Source organism: Mustela nivalis (genome assembly GCF_964662115.1).
Source record: "Mustela nivalis genome assembly, chromosome: 11".
Classification (NCBI taxonomy): Eukaryota; Metazoa; Chordata; class Mammalia; order Carnivora; family Mustelidae; genus Mustela; species Mustela nivalis.
In genome coordinates this window covers 10,142,195-10,165,735 of record NC_139030.1, presented here as the reverse complement: position 1 = coordinate 10,165,735, position 23,541 = coordinate 10,142,195, and the positions used below count along the sequence as shown (strand labels likewise).

Sequence of the window (23,541 nt, the reverse complement as noted above, 5' to 3'; positions counted from 1 at the left end):
ATTCATCACCATATCAAGAACTAAGTTTAAAGAGAAGTGAATGCCATGTTCAAGAAATAAAATGCCTGCTGATTGTAGTTCCGTCCCCATTAATACCAAATGAACATTTTCCATTTCACTCAGCTGTTTGAATCCCAAGCTGGGTGTTCTTTTTAAGATCCACAATTAATCACCTGACAAGGAAGGCAGGGGATGTGGGTGGGAAATGAGCAAACCGAGTTGGTAGGAAAACCGTGGCAACAGAATCTGCAAGAAAACACACAATTATAGTTGCCTGAAGGGCTTACACCATGGGCACTAATTTCCATTTACCTACAGGCCTCCATTCTGCTGAATGGAAACAGCAGGAAAACAAGCGGATGGACCTATGTGATCGTACACATTTTAAGCACTCTTGGCTGCCCCCTTTCCTCAGTCTCTGTTGGCCACACAATTTGGGAGGCTGGAGTCGGAGAAAGCACAGTTATGGATTTTAGTTTTCAAATTATGAAAAAGTTTCTCTGGTTCTTGAAAGAGAAGCACGTGTGCCTGGAAGACGAGCTTACCTGGGCACAGACCAGAGACATTCTTCTGTCTTATTATTTAATATCTCATTATCATGTGTCAGTAGGGAATGTGAGCACCTGCAATCATCCCACCAGTCCCAGAACATAAAAACTCCATTTGTTTCTCTCTCTTCCTGCTTTCTTTTGCCTCTCCCTGTGGAGAATGCTTAGATGGGCATGTGTTCAAATGGCCTATTTAGAGAGACAAAAAGGCCACTTTTGGATTCCAAGTTCAGCATTTACTAATACAGCTATGTATCTTACAGAGATTTTTTTTTCAAATTTAGATTATTTTTTTCTTTCTCTTTCTGTAACCAGCATCAAGCAGGATGTGTAATCATTTTTATTTTTAAGTTCCTTTTACTTGATTTCAATAGATCAGAATATTAGTTGTTCATCTTCTACTCATTTCATAATATTTTATTAGGCATCTATTGACCATGAGTCATTTTGCTAGCTCTGGGATATATGATTGAGTAAAGCATACTTGCTGTCCTCAAGGAGCTCCAAGTGTGGAAGGATCCCTGACATTCACAAGAGAAGCCATGATGAAGCTTTTAGCTTCATAGCCTGTTATTGACCCCTGCCCCCATAATATGCAATAAATGAAAATTAAAAAAAATTAATCTCATTCAGGACCTTTATGATGCTCAAAAAGCCATTAATTAATTAAGCTATTAGTTAATTCAACAAATAATTAGGGAGCACGTACTATGTGTCAGGAACGTTCATGAAACTTACATTATGTCAGGTAGTCATGAAGACAGTGAAGCGTAGACTCCCTTAAGGGGATAGAAAGGAGTAGAGGGGGCGCCTGGGTGGCTCAGTGGGTTAAGCCGCTGCCTTCGGCTCAGGTCATGATCTCAGAGTCCTGGGATCGCGTCCCGCATCGGGCTCTCTGCTCACTGCTTCCCTCTCTCTCTCTCTCTCTCTCGCTGCCTCTCTGTCTACTTGTGATTTCTCTCTGTCAAATTAATAAATAAAATCTTAAAAAAAAAAAAAAGAAAGGAGTAGAGGGATCAGGGAAGACCTCCTGGACATGATGGCATTTGAACAAAGAAGTGAGTCTTATGGGTATCAGTCCCCTGCAATTGCAGAGGAGCTGGGGCAGGAATGAGTCAGGCATGCTCGAGGGGTAGGTAGGAAGCCAGCTTGGCTGTGGCAGAGAAAGGGGAAGTGAATGATGAGGAAGTGAAGGCTATCATGTAAGGATGCATAGTAGCTTTGGTAAGGATTTGATAAGGATTTTGGATTTTACAGAGTGTCTAAGAAGCCCAGACGCGGGTGAATATACAATCTGTGTTACTTAATGTAATGTTGCAGTGCAATAAATTAATAGTATATCTGTTTTCAGACTTTATGGCCACTTTGTATAAAGAAAGAAGTGAGCAACTTGTAGTGGGTTTTTGAACAGAAAAGGGGTATGATCTGGCTTTTGAAGGGTTCAGAGTATGTATGCCACCCAAAATATGCCTTGCTGGTCTAAGGATTATTTCGAGTCCGAGACATTGAGAACAAAAAGACACACAAAAAACTCTCTGCCTTCTCCCTCTGTAGTAGAAAGGGCGGGTTTAGTTGTTAATCACCCCAGAGACAATTTCAGATGCCTATCAGCCCACAGATGGAACCAGAGGAATCTACATAGCAAATCTTGCTAAAACTGTCCTTTTCTTCTTTAGTTTCTTCTATATATTTACCTTCTTATGATTTGCCACTCGAAGTCTCCTTCCTTTTTCTTGTCACTTCTCTACAGAGTTATTACTCTTTTAAGATGCTACATAAGCCCAAATTTTAACCAGACTTTTGAATTACTCACTGCTGAGTGCTTACATATATATGTGCAATGTACACATTAATGCATTTGTGTTTGTTCATCCCTTGTTAATCTGTCTTTTGTCGATCTAATTTGCAGGGTCCTACCTAGCTGGAGAACCTAGGAGGGTAGAGGGGAAAAAATGCTGAGTCCCCCCACCCCCATATATTTTCATTTTGTCAAATCATTCCATCTTCTATACTGGGAATAACCTTGGAGGTGACAAGAGTGAAGCAGGGAAAGCAGAAATGGTGGAATATGCGCATGGTCAGATTATAATGGAGGTGGTAGGAAGGCAGATTCAAGTTATAAATCAAAGGGAGAGCCAACAGGGTCTGATGTTGGGTTGGGATGTGGTATGAGACTTAAAAAGAACAAGGGCAATTCTAGGCTTCTGTCCTAAGTGACGTAGCCAGGAGTGGGTACTTCCCAAGATTGTAGAGTAGAGAATTAAGGGAAGAACATGTTTGGGGTAGGTGCTTGGGAGAAATGAGGAAGTGGATGGACTTGGGCTTGTTGCATAGTAGGAAACAAGTGGAAATGATGACTGAGCACTGGGGGTATGGGTCTGGAGTTTGGAGTGAGGTGAGGGAAAAGTCTGGGCTGGAGGTTGAGATTTGAGGGTCTCCAGTGTATGGGCGTTACCTGCCACCCTAGGTGAGGTTGAGGTCCCCTGGGGAGTAAGTATAATGAGAGGAGAGAAGTGAGCGCTGAGCCCTGGGCCATGTTAGATGTTAGGAAGACAAAAAGGAGTCTGGAAAGGGGACTGGGAAGAAGTGGACAGTAGGATATAGGAATGCTGAAAGAAGGTAGGCTCCAGAGTGTCAACTGTCAACTTGACATATGACCGAGAGTTTGACTTAAGGAAAAGACCCACTTTCTTTTCTCATTTTTTACCAGCCCTGAAAGTTGGTTTTTATGTCTGCAGGTATTAAGAGCTAGTGGTAGCTTTTTTTCTTTAAAGGATATTTTCAACTCTTCATTATATATATAATTATAGAATAAAATAAAGTGGGTTTGTGTTGAGATGAACTACTTCACTGAAGGTTTGGCTGTCTCCCTAGGTATGTTGATATTAAACATTTGTATTTCACATTTATACTATAGCAAAGAGATAATTTTCTGGATATCATTGACCTTTGGGTCTTATAACACATAACTGGAATTGAAAGTTAAACTCATAAATGCCAAGAGCCAACAATGAAGAGTTGCAGGGGTTGTGATAGAGGAACATGAACAATTTCGGCACAAAAAATAGGAATAGTCAATTTTGCTTGCTCTGTGGCTTGTTTATTTATAACTGCCCTTGTTCCAAACTGTAATCTTCCAGTAGGTAAAATCTGTGACTAAAATACACATTGTTCACAGAAGTTTAAGCTAAGTGCCTGGGGGTATAACAAAGAATTAAAAAGAAATATAGGTAGGATTCTTCCAGTTGACTCATATTGGTCAATGTGTAGATGTTGCTATACCTCTCAAATTTTCAGTTTTTCACCCATATGGTTATTTAGATTCTAAGCCCTCAGGTTAAATCCAGGCAACAGGCAAGTTTTGTTTGATGTATACAATGTTGGCTTATATTTAAAAACTGAGAGATTTCACATTGTTTTGCTTTGTTTAAACTGACCCAATAATAGGCTGGAGCTGAGTTGCAACCACCCCATGTAGACAGAGTATGCGTCCAATCTTCACCTTGTCAAAATCCACACCAAACCTAATTTATTGATTTGAATCACCTGAGTAAGACTTACAGACAACTGAGTTTGCAATCAGTGACTTACATGATTTATTTATCATGTAAATTATTACAGCCTGAGCCTTTTAACACAGGGCCATGTGGCTCCCCCACATACATTTTTCAAGATGAGAAAATTAAGTCTTCATCTACGTGTTACATTGTTTTGGATGCTAATTTGGATGGTGTATGATTTCATTTAAGAATTATTTTTGATATGTCAAAATAAAATGCATATGGTTCTGATCCAGTTACTAAATATATGTTGCCATGTTTTCCAATATCAAAGTATTGTAGAGAACTAATAAGTTGATGACTCACTTTGGCAGTCCTTATCCCATGTCAGATCACCCCTCGGAGCCCACTGTGCTGTGATCTCTGAAATGGCTGTCATTAGTTGATTCATTCGATCATTCATTCAGGTATTCTGGATTGATGTCTTGTGTGCCAGAAACTGCAAAGAGACTGAGATTAGAAAGGAGTAAGCTTGTTTCCCTGACATCATGATTCAATGGGAAGATAAATACAAAATCAGACAATCAAGATCCAGTGAGATAAATTCTAGGATAAAGTCTGCACCAGGTGCTATGGAATTACAGAGCAGAGGAACCACTGACCTCATTAAATGAGGAGATTCGGGTTGGATAACTTCCAAGATATTTTTTTGTTCTTATCCATTGAATGAATATTATGTGACTAATTTAACACTTCTACCCTTATGTGTCGGCGTGTGATGGGCCCATCAGATCTCATTCAAGGATATCTTTCTCAGTTCATTGCTGGACAGATGGGGGAAGGGAGGGAAAGAGGGAAGTGGGGAGGAGAGGGAGAAAAGGAGAAAGAGGGGGAAAGAAAGGGGCCGAAGGAGCGAGGTTAACATAATGTTAAGGTTTCTATAACATGAGGGGCTATTTAGCAAGGGGCTTTGCTGTCTTTACCTTTGCCACATGCCATAGATTGAGCAAGTCATTCATACTCTCTAACTTCAGTTTGAATATCTGTTAATGAAGCATTAGTTTAGATAAGCCTTCCTCCACCTGGGCTCCTCATATGAACTCTAGAACACAGAAAATGGTTTGAATGACTAATACCTCAATTCTTCCAAGGATGATATATAAGCACCGCCATTCTAAATGCATAGAAGAGAATTAATTCATTCCCATACAATGGATGCCTTAAGGCATTTGGGCTTATTTCTCTCAAGAAGCCTGCTGGGTTCTGCTGCTGCTTTTAATTGGTTCATTGCTGCTCTGTCCCCCAGCACCCTGCAAGTCAGAAGTTCATATTATAAATGAGGAATCTAGGTCACCAGGTGTCAGTGCAAATCTCACCTCTCCATGTGATATGAGCCTCAGCTGGAATTACGGGGTTTGATCTGTATGGCTTATTACTGTGGAGGCCTAGGTTGACATGATCATAACTTGTGTAGGTTCCTATTCCTTGAAAGCTGAAAACTCAGTGGTTCGATAAAAGTAAGGGATAGGAATAGAGAACTCTGGTCATCCAATGTGCTTTTAAGTCTAGTCTTCTAATAGAGTGGCCGGTAGTCCCACTTTGCTTATGAAAGAGAATTCTAAATTCCAAAGAGAATTCTAAATTTAAACTCAATCCAGTCGGCCATTGATACCCCAGGAAGTCTTGGCCCCAAGAGAGAGAATTAAAATAGCAATAAATGTGAAAAAGGCAGCTACCTTGATTGGGTGGTTGTTTTATACATCACCACATTAGATTCTCACAAGAACTCCAGACTTTTGGTTTTCTTGCTCTCCTTGAACAGATGATGAAACTCAGAGGAGTTGGGTTACTTACCCAAGATTTAGGGCTGGTAAGTGGCAGAAGCAGGTTGCAAGCTAATGTCTTGATAACCTTGACAACCTTGCACTATGCAGCTCTCCATCATGGCTTGGAGGACTTAGTATATGCTTTTCAAAGAGGAAATGGCAAGGACCAAACAAAGACTCCAAATGTGCCAAAGAACTAGAAAGACTGGAAAGGTTCTGATAGATAGGCTGAGGCTTAGAGGTAAAGGGGTAACCGGGGGCCTGAGCAGACACCGGAAACTTAGAAAAGCCCCAGGTCCCACACTCTTGTAGCTGGTGGCACCAAGGTCAAGGCTGCTTCTGCCCTGGTCAGAACTGATGCAGTGACCAGGGGAGAGAGAGACAGTAAGGGGGAAAGATCTAAGCCCTTGTTTCCAGGTTAGTTGGGCAGGACTGGTACTGATGCTGTTTGTGGATCTAATTATTGGAAAATGAAGATGTGCTCATATTTTTGGCTGTGAGCATTTGCCTTGAAATATAGCAGCCCTCCTCTGAGATCTGTTTCAATGTTTCCATGCAATACTCCCCCAAATTTGGTGAGTTATTAACCTTATTTCAAGTACCATCTTCAGGCAAATGAAATGATTGCTGCAGAGAGCTGGGGTGTCTAAGTTGGCACCATTGAAGGGTGGCTCTTCCCAGTAACTTACAGGTGCAAGAAATTAGGAGGCCAGGCTCTCTTACCTGGGCAAGACTGCTCTGGATATAACTTGCACCCCTGGTTTCCCTGCAGGATTGGCTGAAGCTGCTTCTGCAGAATGTTCTTTGTTTGAAATGGCACTTTTGCTTGGCTTTTTCTCCTTTTCTGTCTGTCCTTCTATCTCTTATCAGTTTCTCCTTAATAATTTGCTCATCATCCTTGTGTCATATTGGCTTCTGGAGAAACTCACCTAAGACATCCCATCTCCATGTTGGTATGTTACATATTTAGATGCGCAGTCTTGTCCCAAGCTTGTGGAGAATACTGTACCTGGAAGAAATAGCAGTGTTTGGAGCCAGACGAGTTTTGATTCAATACAAACTGCACCAGTGCTACTGAACCCCTCAGGCAAGGTAGTTCCCCAACCTTGCTTGTTCCATAATGTGAGAAATGTCAATAATGATACTTAAATTGGAGAAGTCAGAATTTAATGGGCTAAAGTATTTAGAGCAGCTGGTACTCAATGTACTACTTATTATAACCCCAGCCAAAATAAGTTGTGAGACATCAACTCCCAGAACAGTCATGAAGAAACGGCATTTAAAATACAAATAATTTTTCTTTTATTATGTTTTTGCATAGTCTCTCTCTTATGAAGAAAAGAAAAAAATGTCTTACGGCCTTGGATTTCACAGAGACAGTCAATGCTCGCTTGGAGTACTATATTGTTTTTGCCAATTTGTTCTCTCCCTCAGGAGGCACTGTGGTCTGTGGACAGAGAAATAAATATTTCTGTTTGTTTCTTCATTTAGTATACGTCAGTCCTGCATTGATCTTGGCTATTTCCCTCAAAGGGATGCATGTAGAAGCAGTTTTCACAGCACAGATAAATATTAAAGGCATATTTAGCTCCCTGTAGTGAGCCCAGGCTGGAGAGACAAATGGGTCCATCAGTGAAGGATGTGTTTGAAGGTATATTAAGGGTTGGCCATCAAAGTGACCCACATGTAAGCCCTAAAAAGTATGCCTTTCAGAAAACTTGATGACCTGTCATCTTCCTCTGGGCTTCGGTAGTGTCGGTTGGACTGAACCCTGCATCATTTCTGTCCCTCAAGCCCCCAAGTGCTTCTTGCCTGACTCAGTGTAAACTATTCTATGCACAGAAGCATGTATGGGCTTGATCTTTCTGTCTCTTAGAAAGAACTGGAACTTCTTTCTTGGAAGTGGTATGGGTTTTGGGTTGGGACTCGTCATCCCCAAGAAGGGGTTAAGAAAGCCTTGATGTTTATTCCATAGGACCCCACCTCTGGTTTAGGATAAGGGACAATGTATTATTTTCTGGCCATTCCAAACCCACTAGGCTGCTTTTTTTCCTCTTTGTCTTGGTTCATACTATTTTCCCCACCTGGAGGGTCCATCCCTCCATTATTGCTACACCTGGCTCCACTTACCTGGGGATCAGTTACTCCTACTCCAAGATACAGCTCTAGCAGCACCTCCTCTATATAACCCTTCTTGCCTCCTCTAGTTTTTCTTTCTCACATCTGCTGCTGCTCCCCTGGTTTTGTGTGGAATTCTGCTGTTGCTGCTCTATTAGGCCGTGCCATCCAGGACTGTGACATCCTATGAACAAGGATCAAGAATTATTCATTCTGGATCCTTCAGTCTGGGGCATGTAATATGCACTCAGTTCACATTGGCTATTAAAGGAAGAGTCATAAACCTAGCACTGTGTCAGATACCGGACAAGAGACTGAGGAAATAAAAATATAACCCTACATTCTAGAATTAGAAGCTCCCACAAATGTCCAATTCCACGAGGAGAGGGATTTCAGTCTGTTTTGTTCACTCTGATGTGTCCAGTCCCCTGGCACAGGGTGGAACAGTACCTGACATAGAGTAGACCTTTAATAAGCAAGTTATAAATGAAAGAATGCATTCCATTTGGTAATATAGCTCTCTCAATGACGGGCCCTGTTTTATGTTATAGCATGAGAAACGTATTGCTTTGGATTGCCAAATCAGACATTCTTTTTAAAAAGCAACCGTCGTTGGGAAAATGGGATAGAGATATTTTGAATCTTGGCTTAACCAAACAGAAATAAATTAAGCCCTTGTTTAAATTTGCTTTTCAAAGGTTCTGGTTCATTGGAGTTGTAAATGGTACCTGGAGGCCAAAAGAAGCTGGTTGCTTTTGAGCTCAAGCACTTGCCATTCGAGGCGTTATTGTATAGGTTCTCTTCCATCTAGCCATCAGCAGCCACTGAAAAAATATGTGTGGAGCTGTAGATTGCTTTATCCAATTTAGGGAGTTAAGTAGAAAATGTCTTCCTGATTGGAAGTCATTTCTGCTCTCCCTGGGTTGTTAGGTACTTCATCACAAGGGTAGATTTTGTCTCTTCTTTCTTTATATAATCTGGAAGTTTTAATAGAGGGCTCTAAAACCTCTGGTAAATGGCTTCAATAACAGACTTTGTCACCAGAGTCATTTCTGAAGGACCCATGGCAGGCAACTCTGTAGGGAGTTTCGCTGGCAAAGTAGAATAGTATCTTGATGTCTTGGGATAGTTTTGACTTAAGAAGAGGTGATTAAGGAATAACAAAGCCTAACCCCATTCCAAGACTAGAATATCTAATGAGATTCAAGATGGCTGTGACTGATAGCCGTTAAAGAAAGGGAAAAGCAGGGACGCCTGGGTGGCCCAGTTGGTTGGACGACTGCCTTCGGCTCAGGTCATGATCCTGGAGTCCCAGGATTGAGTCCCGCATAGGGCTCCCAGTTCCACGGGGAGTCTGCTTCTCTCTCTGACCTTCTCCTTGCTCATGTTCTCTCTCACTCTCATTCTCTCTCAAATAAATAAATAAAATCTTTAAAAAAAAAAAAAAAGAAAGGGAAAAGCAATAACAAAACCTAGGGACATTGACCCTCTAGGTTTTGTCTTTGAACACACTGTTTGGATCCTCTGGTGTTATAGAAGTGTCTGTTGAGAATTATATTTGGGGAAAATCAGTTTAGCACTCTTGTTTTTAGAAAAGATTCAGCTTCTCAGTTCAAACTAGATAATTAAGATATTAGTACTCCCTGGTGGCAATTTTCTAGAAGAAAGGAAGGGGGGTGGGATTTAAGCAAGGCGGTCACTGGGTGCAGGGGGTGGGAAAGGCGCCAATGGAGAAATGGGGCAGAAAGGAGGATTCTGGAGTTCCTGAAGAGAAGACAACTAGCTTAACTGAGTGACTTCTTGTGAGTGCCTGTTACAGAAATTGCAGAATATACACCAGAACTCTTCTTTGCTCTCCTCTCCTTCAGGACACCATAAGGGTCAGTGTTTGGAAGGGGGGGCGGGTAAGGAGGACATGACCAGAATGGAAGTGATGATTTCAGGAGTCCAGTGGAGGGACTCCTATTGCCTAAATGGCTGGTGGAACAAAACAGTCCTGCATCTGCATTCCCAAGTGTCTTTCCTTCCTGACTATCCCTCCAGCTGTTTCTGGCTGCTGCAGAGGTGTGGATCTGCATCCATTAGGATTTCTACCCAGGAGGGCTATGCATCACTGTGTGATCCTGGAGATGATGGCTTGCAGTTAAGCTGTCCCTGGGGGCTTTGCAGATTTAGCGATTCACCCTCCTGGAAAGTGTGACTGTATTAATATTGATGCCCCTGGGAGAAGGGTTATTGTAAAAATGGAATTGTGGAGCAGTCACTTTTCCTGCCTCAACCCATTTGCATCCATGCTCTGGAGGAATGCATAGGTATCTTATTTTTTAGCATTGCTTCTTTGTGAGCAAAAGAAAAGAAGTTATGTTCTCTGAAATAAGATCTTGATTTTTTTTCGAAGCAGAATCAATAGGCTGCCTCATTTCAGGGAAGAGAAGATGCTGCAGTTGGCTTGGAATCTGCTAATCGAGTAGCACCGGGGATCCACCTTTATCTCACCTGTTCTGTCCTTTGGAAGAAAATCCAACATCCTCTCTCACATCGAAACCCTCATTCATCCATGTCCTCACTCAAGGTACAGAGTGCTTGGCCTCCCAGGCTCTTAACAGGGGTTTTCCTGTATTGCTTAAGAGAACTCCTAAGAAGTGGTGCTTGCTATCCCCATGTAACTTGAGGCTGTGGGACTCTGGACTTACAGAGCTGGTGAACAGTGAATCTAGGACTTGAACCTGGCTTTTCCCTTCCCCAAGAGCCTGCATATTTAGCAAGTAGGCTTTTTGCCAATTATTAATTGTTAATTAACAATTGAGTAATCCAGCCCACATTTCTGCTTCTGTATTATACAAAGAAGCAGTTAGGACACTGCTGTATTAGTTAGGGTTCTCCAGAGAAACAGACCAACAGGAGATAGATACACATGCATCATATGTGTATATGACATACATACATATATATATATATATATAATAGCATGCATATAAAGTTACATTTTAAATTAGTATTAACATTATATTAACATATGAATGATGCTCTATTATTTTTATAATAAATCTCTTGATACATATGTATAATATATACCTACATATATTATGTGATTATGGGAAGACCCATCATTTGTCATCTGCAAACTGAAGGACCAGGAGAGCTGATGGTATAATTCTTTCCAGGTCTGAGAACCTGAGAATCTGAGAGTCAGATGGCTGATGGTTTAAGTCCCAAGCTGAAACTGAAGGCCTAAGAACCAGAGGTGCTGATGCTTGAGGGTAGGAGATGAATGTCCTGGCTCAAGCAGAAAGAACAAATTCGCCCTTCCCCTGCCTTTTTGTTCTATTCAGGTCCTCAGTGGATTGGATGATGTCCACTTGCATTGGTGAGGGCAGTCATTACTGACTCTGATTCAGAAGCTAATATCTTCCTAAAACACCTCCATAGACACATCCAGAAATAATGTTTTATTAGCTAAGCCTCCTTTAGCCCACTCAAAGTCACACATAAAATTAACTATCGTAGTCCCAGTTGCGAAAGTTTACTCTTGTAGAAAAATAATCCCTGGTAGGGTATGTTCTTCGAGTTTGATGAGCAGAGTGGCCAGGTTATGAATAGGGAAGGATAGTCAGAAGATGTTTCCCAAGAAAGATAGCGCTTATCGTTCCCCAGAACAGCTGACTGCTTCCTTAAGCCAGACTCTCCATGGGAGTCTGGAAAGCACGTGTCAGATTTGGTTTACCAAGTGGAAGAAGCTGTTCTTCTTCATTGAACAAGATAGGTGTTCCAGAGTTGTGCTTGTAAGTAGAGTATCACCCTGTAGTCTATCAACGCTGCTTCTGTTTTAGGAGACAGCTTTATGTGGTAGAAGAATAATGGCCTTGGGGTGGAATTCCTGGTCTCCTTTTGGAGTGAGACCAACCTTGGCAAGCCCAGGGAGCCAGCTGCTGTGCAGAGGAATGCACGCTGCTTGGGTGTGAGCACAGACTCTGTTAATACAAAAGTGACCTCAGACAGGTTCCTAACCTGATCTGTGCCTCAGCTTCCTCATCTGTAAAATGCTAATAATAATAACTATTACCTTATATTTGAACCATGGGGTGTATATGAGGTGAGTTTATATATAAGGTACTTTCAAGGATGCCTGGCCCATAATAAGCTCATTTATTTTTTTCCCTGTTGAAACAAGCATGATAGTGCCTTCCTTAAGGGCGTCGCTGAGATTAATTTATGTCCTTTCCAATTGTGGTTTTCAACTGGGGCCAGTTTTGCTCCAGGAGATATTTGGCAAGGTCCAAATACATTTTTGATTATTATACATGGGGGGTAGAGTGGTGCTACTGGCATCCAGCAGGTAGAGGCCAGGCATGCCTCTAAATATGTAATGATGCCCAGCACAGATCCCAAAGTGGGGAGTTACCCAGTCCAAATGCCAGCAGTGTTGAGGCTGGAGCCCTGCCGTATGGAATGCTGGCAGCTCAGCCCTAGGCATGTAACACGTATGCAGTATGTTCTGGTGCTATTCTTTTTTCCATCCTCTTCAACCTAGACCTTTGACCATCACATTTCTTTCTTCACGCGTGTGCATTTATAGTCCACAAGTTCTACTTGATGGTTTATCCTTCTCTATTCCTTCAGGAAGACACCAACTATTAGGGTTTTGTGGAGATGTTGAAATAATGAGTTACCTTAGCAAGTGACTTTTTTAAGTGGTCCCTCTTTAGAGCTGCTGGAAGAAGATAGATGATAGAAAGCCTGCTCTGGTTTGGAGTTCAGAGTCCTAGAATCTACAATTATTTGGGACCATTGTTTCCCTTCCTAAAATTCTGAGTTGGCCAGGACATGCTGTCTGCCAGTAACAGCTTGCTGAGGGGTCAGAATGGAATCTCTGAAAAGAACAATGGTCAATTGTAGGGAGGTGTGTTCAAACCATTCTCTCTCTCTCTCTCTTTTTTTTCCTTAATGAAGATCCTAGCAATTGGGAGTAGCTGGTGTCATGGATGGGAAGAAGGAAATAATGGGCAGGCAAAGGATCATTTTTAAAAACCTGGGAGAGCTGGAGTGCCTGGGTGGCTCAGTCAGTTAACATCTGACTCGGGTTCAGCTCAGGTCATGATCTCAGGGTCAAGCCTGGGGTGGGGATCCGCTCTCAGGATGGGGGTATGCTTAAGATTCTTCCCCTGCCTTCCTCTTCATCTGTTCATGATTTCTCTTTCTCAAATAAGTAAAAACTAAAATACATACATACACACATACATACATAGCTGGGAGAGCTTCCAGAGCGACAAGGTAATTTATCGTTTGGAGATACATAATTTATGTAAATCTGTATGACAATGGTTTTGGCTCCCTATAAAAATTCCCTACCCCAGAAGGTTGTGGGCTCTACCCATTTTATGTTGACAAATGGAAAGAGAAATGATCTTGAGCATAATGGTACTATCCAAAAACTTCTCAGTAGATGTTCTAGCAATTAGATGTGTGTTCAGAGGAAACTTCATTGGAATTAATTATGCCATTATTAACTGCTGAACTCAAACGATGTCTTGCATTTGTGTGGAATGTAGTAGAGTATTAATCCTTACTTCTATGTTTCATTGACCATTTTCTCATTTTCTGAAAGCTCTTTAACTGTCTTTCCTATTTAGAAGCTGCCACATTCCTCTCATAGATGACTTATGGTTTTAGAATGAGAAATATAAACAGGAACGAATTTTCCTGATATGTAAGCCAGTATTTTATTTTCAGGATTATAGAGTGTTATTGAATATGAATGCAATGTGCCTATAACCTCTTGGCACCCACATTATATTAAAAAATGTGCATTTGATAAAGCCTCAGATACGAACCATGAGTCAGGGTAATTTTTCAAAGCCATTGTGCAGAGTTCTTATGACAGCAATAAATACCTAAATATCAGTTTAATAATTGGATTCTGACAAGTTTGCAATTGTGGCCACACATCACCAAAACTGTTTATTCAGCACCTCTCAGAAAAAAAAAAAATATCAGAGGATGATTTTGTGCAAGACATTTTAAGTATTAAAAAAAATAATAACAGAAAACAAACAGAAAGGAGTGCTAAAAAGCCCAATTCTGAGTCCTTTACTAAGTATTTTGCATTCTTCCCATTTGAAGAGCAGGACCTGAGGGTGTCTTATATTGGATAGGTAGTCAGCCCCATGCTGAATTATGATTCTTCCTCTTAATCCCATGATGACTTTAGATACTTTTTTAAACCTCTGGTTTTAAAACCTTTTTTTTTTTTTTTTTCATATATAGAGATGTTGTAAAAATGGAATGAGATAGCATATATAGACATCCTTGCACAGGTGACTAGGGCATAGTGGGCAGTGCTTAAGAAATTGTACCAATAGCGACTTGGCTGAAGGTTATGTGCCATTTGCAGATACCATTTTGAAATTTTACTTGTCTCATTATTTCTTTTCTTTAGGAATCTTTTGAAATTGGTTATATGGTCCATTTCTAGTCATATTCGGCTCAGAGGAACAAAGGACACAGAGATCGTATTGTAGGGTTTGAGAATGTCTGGAAATATTCAGGATACCATGACCAGATTTTCAGGAACATTAGGAATGGGTAGAGCTTTGTTGAATTTCTTAAAATGTTGACAGAGTGAGTCAGTGGGAAGATCATCTGCTCACATGCATGACAATGACACTTTTCTCTTCTTTTTTTTTAAACATTTTTATTTTATTTTATTTTTTTCGATGTTCCAAGATTCATTGTTTATGCACCACACCCAGTGCTCCATGCAATACCTGCCCTCCTTAATACCCACCACCAGGTTACCCCCCTCTTTCTAAAACCCTTAGTTTGTTTCTCAGAGTCCACAGTCTCTCATGGTTTGTCTCCCCCTCCAATTTCTCCCAATTCACTTTTCTTTCCTTCTTCTAATGTTCTCCATGTTATTCCTTATACTCCACAAGTAAGTGAAACCATATGATAATTAGCTTTTTCTGCTTGACTTATTTCACTTAGCATATTCCTCTCCAGTCCTGTCCTTGTTGAGACAAAAGTTGGGTATTCATCCTTTCTGACGGAGTCATAATATTCCATTGTATATATGAACCACATCTTCTTTATCCATTCATCTGTTGAAGGGCATCTTGGCTCTTTCCACAGTTTGGTGATTGTGGCCATTGCTGCTATGAACAGTGGGGTATATATAGGTCCTTCTTTTCACTTCATCTGTCTCTTTGAGATAAATACCCCATAGTGCAATTGTAGGGTCATAGGATAGCTCTATTTTTAATTTTTTGAGGAATCTCCACACTGTTTTCCAAAGTGGTTGCACCAACTTGCATTCCCACCAACAGTGCATGAGGGTTCCCCTTTCTCCACATCCTCTCCAACACTTGTTGTTTCCTGTCCTGTTGACTTTTCTCTTCTTAACTCAAGTTCAAAGATGAAGGAGAATCATATAGAACATTTCAGCTTTTTTGTTTGTGTTTCTTTTGCTCTCCAAATCGAGTTGAAAGTCAGCTATTTTCAAGTTGTCTATCCCTTAAAACAGTGTGATTTGGGACAAGTTACCTAATCTTTCCAAGCCTTAATCTCTTCATCTATAAAGTGATACTAATCTGAGTACCTGTTCCTGTAAACAGAGTCATGAAGAATAAAAGGATATAGTGCATATGATGTACTTAATAATCATTAGGTCTTTTAAAAACGTATATAATTTTAGGAATTTATTTATTTATTTGAGAGAGAGAGAGAGAGTGAAAGTGAGCAGGGGAGGGGCAGAGGAAGAAGGAGAAAGAGAATTTTTTTTTTCTTTTAAAGATTTTATTTACTTGAGAAAGAGAGTGAGAGAAAGCATGACCAGAGGGGAGGGAGAGGGGCAAGCAGACTCCTCCCTGAGAAGAGAATCTGAACTCGATCCCAGGACCCTGGGATCATGACCTGAGCTGAAGGCAGATGGTTAAACCACTGAGCCACCCAGGCACTCTGGAGAAGGAGACTCTTAAGCAGTCTCCATGGTCAGTGGAATCCCACATGGGGCTCCATTTCATGACCTTGGGATTACCACCTGAGCTGAAACTGAGAGTTGGACACTTAACCAACTGAGCCACCCAGGCACCCCAATAATTATTAGCCCTCATTATTAGCCATCTCCCAGAATTCTTTTCCATTTTCCTGACTCTTTCAGTCAGTTTTCTCCAGGGAGGACAGGAGGGTTTGAATGCAGGTGAGTTTGTGGGCACCACTAACAGCTGCTACAACATTCTATGTTCAGGAATGCTCCCAGTTGTAGTGATGACCTTGGAGTCTGGTAAGAAAATGAAAGTGTGGGACGCCTGGGTGGCTCAGTTGGTTAAGCAGCTGCCTTCGGCTCAGGTCATGATCCCGGTGTCCTGGGATCGAGTCCCACATCGGGCTCCTTGCTCAGCAGGGAGCCTGCTTCTCCCTCTGCCTCTGCCTGCCATTCTGTCTGCCTGTGCTCGCTCTCTCTCCCTCTCTCTCTCTGATAAATAAATAAAATCTTAAAAAAAAAAAAAGAAAATGAAAGTGTGACATTGACAGGAGCTGAGATGTCTGTAATTAAGCACCCTGTCTTTGAGCACTTGATTGCATCTATCTATAGATGTATATATGCGTATATATTTATTTATAAAGTATAATTAAGTTAAATGTTTCTGGTGGGATTTTTAACTCTTCCATGATGTTTCCTGTGGCCATCTTCACTGAAGTTGTTTCCATTACAAAACTTTGTTGTGAAACATTCTAAGGAATTTCAAAACTATGCGTATTTTAGCTTTTGCTTTACATTAAAAAAAAAAAAGTCTTACAATGGAAATATTCACTATGATTTACAACAAAATGAAAACTTCAGGAATTATAGTTGCTTTCATCCTGGGATAACATTTGCTGTTTGCTGGGAATGAATATCAGCCATAAAAAATAGATAGGAGCTGCTTATTTAGTGTTTTCATTTGTTGTAGCAAATCTATCTGTCAGGCGAATTTGACAACAAGATGAGCATCCCCAGTTTGATGCATACAGGAGGAGCAGGGGAGCTCTGCCGAGATTGGACTTAGGCCTGGTATATGAGGGAAATGCAGGTTAATAAGGAAATCCAAATAAACCCCACAGCCAGCATACTTAGCAGGACAGCACTTTAAGCCTTTAGGCACCTTATAGTGACATGCATTTAGAATGTTACCAGCTTTAAATTTACACCACCTCGGTAACTCTCTTCCAACTTGGATTTTAGGTTACAAATTACTGTTACATTACTCTGAAAGCTTAGTTTCTTCATAGAGTTCCTTATAGGCAAAGACCGGTATGGATCATAGTTATTCATTTGTTCCACAGGACTTCTTAAATCCCTACTATGCTCTAAGTAAGTGCCAGTGGCTGAGGGGCGGGGGAAATGAGATACAGTTGCTTGCTCCAGAGGGTGAGGACCCGGAGGCAGAGTCAACTCACTTACAAAGAAGTAAATGCAATGAAATGTCAGCAGCATTCCAGAAGTAATAGCTTATGGAGCAAGAAAGAGATAGTTGTCATTTCCACTTGTGGGTAAAGATGTCCATATCAGAGAAGAATTCAGAGAAGAGATGAGGGTCAGGTGAAACCTCAAACATTAGCAGGCGTTTGTCAGAGAAAAGAAGGGAAAGTCAATTCAGGAAAAGACATCCTTTGAGCAAAGGTACAGGGATGAGCATTCCATGAGGATCCCATTTGACTTTATGTGGAGATTCTGAACATGCCCACCAGCTAAAAAAAAGTAGAAATTGTGTGAGATACCCTATTTTAAAATGAATTGAAAATAGGTTACAATGTGTAGGGATATCTTATTTACCACTTCTCAAAATTCCACTGATTGGAAACTGCTCCTTAACTTTATGATAACATCATGAAGTGGAGGTAAGGTGGGGAGCTATGATATTTAATTGATTGTAGATTAGTTGCAAGACATAAACAGATTTCAGATACATAATATATGACTAGGCAGGTGTGTTCTAGAATTGAGGAAGTGCAGTCTCTGGAGCCCCTCCGTACCACCTACTCCAAGTAGAACACTACTTTGTGTGTGTGTGTGTGTGTGTGTGTGTGTGTGTGTGTTTGTGTGTGTGTGTGGATTCTTTGTCAGTGAGGCTGGTTTAGAGCTCACTGAGTCACCCAGGTAACTGGGTCTCATCAGCATCTCTGGCATTAAACTTTACCAAGGTGGAGCAAAAGTAGGCATCTGCACCTTGTCTCAGACCTCCAGGTTCACCAGTTCCACTACCCAATACTGTATATGTTGATGGTCTTCACTGCCCATGTTTTATATTAATAGACTTGGAGAGGTTAACCACTGTATCCAAGGCCACACAGCTGGAAATGAGTGGACGGGCAGTTTGTCTCCAGGCTGGGGTATCTGTGCTTTTTCTGTCATACAACACTTGCTCCTTTGTTTTGCCCATACTCTCCCTGATGACATAGTACTGAGTAAGGCTACACTAACTTATTATCTCACTTGTACTGGGTAATGAAGATGTGGGCCAGGTTGACAGTGGTCCACTTTTCTAAAGACATGACTTTCATCTGCAGAGCAGAAGAAAACTAATGAAACAAACCTGTGAAAGACTGAAGTCACCAAATACGTCTATTTTTGACTCTTTTAATTATGCATATTCTAAAATACTGCAAGGTACAGAAACAATCACCAAGGGGATAAAGTCTTGTGTTGATTTTGTATTTGAGTTAAGCAAACTAAGAAACTGCTGATGATTAAATAACCCTGGAAAATTTTTAGCTTTTGATAAATTAGTAAGGAAACACTCCATCAAGCGAGAAGGATTGTCATCCTTTATTTGTGTGTAAGATCATGTGCATTTTCTTCCAAAAACTTGCTCTCTCTCATTCCAGCTCTGTGTCTTAACTGAACGTGATGCAGTGTTCACCTTTCTCTAGTGTGGACTGCTCCAGTCTGGAATTTTATTTTGATTTGCTCTTTTCCTTAAATCCTTTCTCTGTAGGTTTAGGAGTCTGCTTTCCTGCCAGGCTGAATCTCGGGCTTGCTTGCTTTCTTTCTTTCTTTCTTTCTTTCTTTCTTTCTTTCTTTCTTTCAATTTAATTTTTTTTCAGTGTTCCAAGATTCATCGTTTATGTATCACACCCAGTGTTCCATGCAATACATGCCCTCCTTAATACCCACCACCAAGCTAACCCATCCCTCCACCCCTCCCTTCCAAAACCCTCAGTTTGTTTCTTAGAGTCTCTCATGGTTTGTCTCCCCCTCCAATTTCCCCCAGTTCACTTTTCTTTCCTTCATTTAATGTTCCCCCATGTTATTCCTTATGCCCCACAAGTAAGTGAAACCATATGATAATTGACTTTCTCTGCTTGACTTATTTCACACAGTATAATCTCCTCCAGTCCCTATGTTGATACAAAAGTTGGGTATTCATCCTTTCTGATGGAGGTGTAATATTCCATTGTATATATGAACCATATCTTCTTTATCCATTTGTCTGTTGAAGGGCATCTTGGCTTTTTCCACAGTTTGGCAATTGTGGCCATTGCTGCTATGAACATTGGGGTACATATGGTCCTTCTTTTCACTACACCTGCATCTTTGGGATAAATACCCAGTAGAACAATTGCAGGGTCATAGGATAGCTCTATTTTTAATTTTTTGAGGAATCTCCACACTGTTTTCCAAAGTGGCTGCACTACTTACATTCTCACCAACAGTGTAAGAGGGTTCCCCTTTCTCCACATCCTTTCCAACACTGGTTTCTTGTCTTGTTAATTTTGGTCATTCTAACTGGTGTAAGGCAGTATCTCAATGTGGTTTTGATTTGAATCTTCCTGATGGCTAATGATGATGAACCTTTTTCATGTGTCAGCCATTTGTATTTCTTCTTTGGAGAAGTGTCTGTTCATGTCTTCTGCCCATTTTTTTTTTTTATGGGATTATCTGTTTTTTGGGTGTTGACTTTGAGGAGTTCTTTATAGATCTTGGATATCAGCCCTTTGTCTGTAGTGTCATTTGTGAATATCTTCTCCCATTCTGTGGATTGCCTCTTTGTTTTGTTGACTGTTTCCTTTGCTGTGCAGAAGCTTTTGATCTTGATGAAGTCCCAAAAGTTCATTTTCGCTTTTGTTTCCTTTGCCTTTGGAGACATGTCTTGAAAGAAGTTGCTGTGGACGATGTTGAAGAGGTTACTGCCCATGTTCTCCTCTAAGATTTTGATGGATTCCTGCCTCACATTGAGGTCTTTTATCCATTTTGAGTTTATCTTTGTGTATGATGTAAGAGAATAGTAGACTTTTAGTCTTCTATACACAGCTGTCCAATTTTCCCAGCACCGCTATTGAAGAGACTCTCTTTTTTCCCACTGGTTATTTTTTCCCGCTTTGTTAAAAATTATTTGACCATAGAGTCTCTGCTCTGTTCCACTGGTCTATGTGTCTGTTTTTGTGCCAGTACCATGCTGTCTTGGTGATCACATCTTTGTAGAAAAGCTTGAAATCAGGCAACATGATGCCCCCAGCTTTGTTTTTCTTTTTGTGCATTTCCTTAGAAATTCTGTATATTTTCTGGTTCCATATAAATTTTAGGATTGTTTGTTCCAGCACTTTGAAAAATTCCGGTGGAAGTTTGGTCAGGATGGTATTGAAAGTGTAGGTTGCTCTGGGCAATATAGACATTTAACAATGTTTATTCTTATTATCCACGAACATGGAATGCTATTCCATCTTTTTGTATCTTCTTCAATTTCTTTCATGAGTGTTCTGTAGTTCCTCCAGTACAGATCTTTTATCTCTTTAGATAGGTTTATTCCCAGTTATCTTATGGTTCTTGCTGTTATAGTATATGGAATCAGTTCTCTAATTTCCCTTTCTATATTTTCATTGTTAGTGTATAAGAAAGAAACTGATTTCTGTGCATTGATTTTTGTATCTTGCCACATTACTGAATTGCTGTATGAGTTCTAGTAGTTTGGGGGTGGAGTCTTTTTGGGTTTTCCATATAAAGAATCATGTCATCTGCGAAGAGAGACAGTTTGACTTCTTCATTGCCAATTTGGATTCCTTTTATTTCTCTTTGTTGTCTGACTGCTGTTGCTAGGACTCCTAGTACTTTGTTGAGCAACAAAGGTGAGAGTGTACATCCTTGTCATATTCCTGATCTCAGAGAGAAGGTGTTCAGCTTTTCCCCATTGAGAATGATATTTGCTGTGGATTTTTCATAGATTTTATGAAGTTGAGGAATGTTTCCTCTATCCCTATATGCTGAAGAGTTTTAATCAGGAACAAATGCTATATTTTGTCAAATGCTTTTTCTCCATCATGCCAATGTTGAACCGCCCTTGCACCTCAGGGATAAATCCCACCTGGTCATGGTAGAAAATCTTTATAATGTACGGTTGGTTCCTTTAGCTAGGATCTTGTTGAGAATCTTGGCATCCATATTCTTCAGGGATATTGGTTTGAAATTCTCCTTTTTGGTGGGGTCTTTGCCTTGTTTGGGGATCAAGGTAATGCTGGCTTCATAAAAAGAGTCTGGAAGCTTTCCTTCTGCCTCAATTTTTTGAAACAGCTTCAGGAGAATAGGTATTATTTCTTCTTTGAATGTTTGGTAGTATTCCCCAGGGAATCCATCAGGTCCTGGGTTCTTGTTTTTTGGGAGGTTTTTGATCATTGCTTCAATCTCATTATTGAATATTGGTTTATTCAGGTTGTCAATTTCTTCCTGTTTCAGTCTTGGAAGTTTATAGGTTTCCAGGAATGCATCCTTTTCTTCTAGGTGCTTAACTTAATGGCATATAACTGTTGATAATAATTTCTGATGATTGTTTCTATTTCCTTGGTGTTAGTCATGATCTTTCCCCTTTCATTCATAATTTTATTAATTTGGGTCTTCTCTCTCTTCTTTTGGATTAGTTTGGCCATAGTGGTTTATTGACTTATTAATTCTTTCCGAGGACCAGCTTCTAGTTTCATTGATGTGTTCTACTGTATCTCTAGTTTCTAACTCATTGATTTCTGCTCTAATCTTGATTATTTCCCTTCTTGTGTGTGGGGTTAGCTTAATTTGTTGTTGACTTTCCACTTCTTTAAGGTGTAAAGATAGTTGGTGTATTTGGGATTTTTCAATTCTTTTGCATGTGACATGGGTGGTTACGTATTTCCCCTTAAGACTGCCTTTGCTGTATCTTATAGGTTTTGGCCCAATGTGTCTTCATTCTCTTTGGTTTCCATGAATTGTTTAAGTTCTTCTTTGATTTTCTGGTTGATCTCAACATTCTTGAGCAGGATGATCTTTAGTTTCCCAGTGTTTGAATTCCTTCCAAACTTTTTCTTGTGGTTGAGTTCCAGTTTCAAGGCATTGTGGTCTGAGAATATGTAGGGAATAATCTCAATCTTTTGTTATTAGTTGAACCCTGCTTTGTGATCCAATATGTGATCTATTCTGGAGAAAGTTCCACATGCACTTGAGAAGAATAAGTATTCTGTTGTTTTAGGGAGGGATATTCTGTGTATATCTATGAGGTCCATCTGGTCCAATGTGTCATTCAAAGCTCTTGTTTCTTTGTTGATTTTCTGCTTATATGGTCTATCACTGAGGGTGGTGTGCTAAGAGCCCCTACAATTAATTTGTTCATAATATGACTCTTTATTTTGATTAATAGTTGTCTTATGTAGTTGACTGCTCCTATATTGGGGGCATAATATCTATAATTGTTAGCTCTTCTTGGTAGATAGACCTTTTTTTTTTTTTTTTTTTTAATCATGAAAAAACTGTATTTAGATTTAGCCAGCTAGACTCAGTTTAGATGATCCCAATTTTGTTGGCAACATCCAAAGCATCATAGTCAGGGGCCAGCCAAACGTATGCCTTCTTCTCTCCATCAGGCCTGATTAAGGTGTTGACCTTGGCTACATCAATGTCATAGAGCTTCTTCACATCCTGTTTGATCTGGTGCTTGTTGGCTTTGACATCCACAATGAACACAAGTGTGTTGTTGTCTTCTATTTTCTTCATGGCTGACTCAGTAGTCAGGGGGAGCTTGATGATGGCATAGTGGTCAAGTTTGTTTCTCCTGGGGGCGCTCTTTCAAGGGTATTTGGGTTGCCTTTGGAGACGCAGTCTTGGGTCGTCGGAACGTAGGTGATGTGCGGATCTTCTTTTTTTTTTGTGACTGGGGACGCCTTTCAGCACCGCTTTCTTGGCTTTCAAAGCCTTTGCTTTGGCTTCGGCTTTGGGAGGGGCAGGGACTTCCTTCTCTGCTTTCGGCGCCATCTTCGTAAGAGGTAGATAGACCTTTTAAGAATGATGTAGTGTCCGTGGAGTATTTACTCTAACGATACAAATGTAGTGATCTGAAGGGGCACATGGACCCACATATTTATAGCAACAATGTCCTCAATAGCCAAACTATGGAAAGAACCTAGATGTCCATCAACAGATGAATGGATAAAGAAGAAGTGGTATATACACACAATGGAATACCATGCAGCCATCAAGAGAAACAAAATCTTGCCATTTGCAATGACATGGATGGAACCAGAGGGTATAATGCTAAATGAAATAAGTCAATCAGA

The 23,541-nt window shown here is 40.5% G+C and overlaps 1 pseudogene across 1 annotated transcript; it reads right to left on the bottom strand.

Moving 5' to 3' along the window:
- Positions 1-22,763: 22,763 nt before the first annotated feature.
- Positions 22,764-23,239, bottom strand: LOC309843871 (large ribosomal subunit protein uL23 pseudogene; annotated as a pseudogene). The gene has a single exon. The product of its transcript is annotated as a large ribosomal subunit protein uL23 pseudogene (transcript).
- Between the last annotated feature and the right edge of the window lie 302 nt (positions 23,240-23,541).